The sequence below is a fragment of the Aegilops tauschii genome, unplaced genomic scaffold (assembly GCF_002575655.3).
Source record: "Aegilops tauschii subsp. strangulata cultivar AL8/78 unplaced genomic scaffold, Aet v6.0 ptg000322l_obj, whole genome shotgun sequence".
Lineage (NCBI taxonomy): Eukaryota > Viridiplantae > Streptophyta > Magnoliopsida > Poales > Poaceae > Aegilops > Aegilops tauschii.
In genome coordinates this window covers 1-3,166 of record NW_027332575.1, presented here as the reverse complement: position 1 = coordinate 3,166, position 3,166 = coordinate 1, and the positions used below count along the sequence as shown (strand labels likewise).

The window sequence follows — 3,166 nt, the reverse complement described above, 5'->3', positions numbered from 1 at the left end:
TTCATCTCAATAGAAAGAAATGGGAAGTTTTATTGTGTTAACAATGTATGTTTTAAGATAGAATCTATCGAGGAGAATAATAGAAACTGGATCAAAAAAAGCAGGAATAGATTTTTTGAAAAAGATTGGAAAAAAGTAAGTAGAATTATATTCAAAATAAAAGGGGCTTTTCGTAAGAAAACGTGGATGAATACTTGCTGTTTTCTAGATTTTTGATCGGATTTTTTGGCGGCATGGCCAAGCGGTAAGGCAGGGGACTGCAAATCCTTTATCCCCAGTTCAAATCTGGGTGCCGCCTGATCAATAAAATACTTAGGTTTTTTTTATAGTGCTGATCGAATTCGATCAATTTTTACTTCGCATAAGTTCGGGCAAGAGAGTAACTGGGCCTGCCGATACTGGGTTTAGAGAAACCATACCATAGTTCTATCCTCAAACTAGGGTTAGGGTTTGTTTTGACGGTAGTGGCCAAAATGGTTATCAATAGGGGTGAGGTAGTGTTTCCTTATTCTTTTATTATATGAATTTGAATTGGTTCTTAATTGAGATTCGATTTGATAATTTTAAAATACGAGGATAAGATGTCAGAAATCTTGGTATCCAAAGAAAGGTCCCTAAGGGGCATTCTTTTTTTTTTTCAATCTAAGATTCAAGAAGGGACTCCACGAAAGAATATCAAGACTTACTAATTATTATACATTTTTTTATCGTACATCTTATGTTACCTACATACACTAAAGTAAGGACTACTTAATTTTAATTCTAACGAGAATCAGATTAAATAGGTCGATCAAAAATCAATTTAGGAGTTGTGTTATGGATAAAATCTCTTCCTCTTCATTCTTTCATAGAATGATACAAAGCAAGGCTGCAGGGTTTAGGTCAAAAATAAACATTAGGTAAGGTAGGTATCCAATAAATATTTATCTATCGTTAATTTTATGGTATATTCGGGCGTCCTTTGCTTAAAAAAAAAAAAAGAGTAACAAAAGGAATAAAAAATCTTCCTATTCCCGCTTCTTCTATTCAGGACATCATTCCCGTACTCTTTCTTTTTTAAGGAAAAAAGGGCTATAGTATCGTATTTTTAATGCTCTCTAATTCTACCAGAATTCCTATAAGAATTTGTTAGGAGTAAATTCCTTGAACTGATTGATCCATGGCCTTAGGGCGGAATCCCTTTTTGACTCTGTACCCTTGATTCCACTATGATTATTGATCAATAGTAGAATAGAATAATCCCTTCATAGAAATAGGAGACATAATTTAGATGGATATAGTAAGTCTCGCTTGGGCTGCTTTAATGGTAGTCTTTACATTTTCTCTTTCACTAGTAGTATGGGGAAGGAGTGGACTCTAGGGATACTACTAATTGATTAAGTAATCAAATTGTTGTATCAATTCTTTTCATTAATGGATCATTTTGCATTAATCATTTTGTCAAACGTTATTCTTTAATCTTTTTCTTTAGTTTTGTTTCACTCCTGTAAGAAACTCTTGTATTGTAAGTTGTAATGTAAGAAAGAGCCATTATACCAATTCATAATTTCTACTAGAAATGACGAATGGTTAAAAAAAGTTCTATACATAAGAAAATTCGACTTTCTTCCACGGAACTATTCACGGCATATCACACATTTTCCATTTCCTTTTACTTTTTACTATAGTCTATTCTTAATATTATTTTTCTTTCCTTCCATGGATTCTTTGGTCAAGAATTGTCTTAGATTTTTTTATTTTGACCTGATTGAAATTAAGTGGATGCAATGAAAAAAGAAATTGAATTAGACTACTTAACTATTTCAATCTACTAATCTATTCTATGTAGATTCAAAGATAATATAATAGAAAGAATCTAAAGTGTCGTAGAAAAAACTATATGTAGTTCTTTCTACCACACTTTAAGATTCCAACCAGATCCTTTCATTTAAGACTTGGATTTTTTTTATTTAATCCCTTTTTAATTTCTTCAATGATTAATTGGAATTCCAATTAATTATTTTGGCTGACTGTTTTTACATAAATAATAAGTAAAAAAGAAGTAGGAACTAGAATGAACAGTGCAGTAGCAATAAATGCGAGAATATTGACTTCCATAACCTCTTTATTTTTTATTTTCACAATAACTCGGGATGTAATCCCATGGAGAGGAAAAAGGGGTATCTTGTAAATTCAAGGGTAGGGCTTGCATTCTGATAATACTGAATCAATTCAATATTATGAATATCGGATCTATCAAATCAATTCATGGATGAGAGTTATATTTCACGGATGAGAGTTATATAGTATAACATAGGAAGATCCTCTATCCACACTAAGACCAAAATGGGTTTTTTGATTGGATTAGGAATTCCCTCTTTTTTAATCCTTTTCTACTTTTTCTTTTCTATATCTCTAACCCACGAGCTTTCTTAATCTTCTACTTTCTTAATCTTATACAATTTCCCTTCCTTTTTCTTATAGTTATACATACAATTATGTATGTATTATATGACCAACTTTCTATGGGTCACATAGACATCCAAATAAGCAGTAGAAGTGAGATGGGGAAAAGAGGTCTGAAATAAAAAGGGAATACGATTTATGTATGGATTCCGGTAAAATACCGGTACTCTATTCCATAAGAGTGGAATAGGAAATTAAGATGAGGATGGTATCATCATAAAGAAAGATAGAGTAATATAATATCCTAAATTCTACTAATCCACATATCGTATGTGTGTCTTTCTTTATCTTTATCGATCGGGAGTAGTGAAAAAAAATTCCTATATGCCTTCCCTCCCTCTTTAATGAGGGATGCAAAATAAAAAAGTGAAGTAAGGGTGCCCTGTGGGTATTTGATCTTGCTCCCTGCCCCTTTTTTTCATGGAAAAAGGAAATATCAATTTCTCCATTCATTGAACCCTAGTTCGGGACTGACGGGGCTCGAACCCGCAGCTTCCGCCTTGACAGGGCGGTGCTCTGACCAATTGAACTACAATCCCCGCGGGGTGTATGGCATACCCATTCTTAAATAGAACCATAAGAAGATTCGATTCGTCTTTCGTACTCTAAGAAATAGACGAATCATATACTACATACCCACATATTATATTATACGTGGGTATAGTGAGAGTGACATAACTAGTATGTCGTGATTTTTTATCACTAAAAATGGATAATAATC

General features: G+C 32.8%; 2 non-coding genes across 2 annotated transcripts; one reads left to right on the top strand and one right to left on the bottom strand.

Moving 5' to 3' along the window:
- The first annotated feature begins 227 nt into the window (after positions 1–227).
- TRNAC-GCA (transfer RNA cysteine (anticodon GCA)) lies at positions 228–298 on the top strand. Its single transcript has one exon. It is a non-coding gene; the product is annotated as a tRNA-Cys (tRNA).
- A 2,612-nt stretch (positions 299–2,910) lies between these two features.
- On the bottom strand, positions 2,911–2,984 carry TRNAD-GUC (transfer RNA aspartic acid (anticodon GUC)). The gene has a single exon. It is a non-coding gene; the product is annotated as a tRNA-Asp (tRNA).
- Between the last annotated feature and the right edge of the window lie 182 nt (positions 2,985–3,166).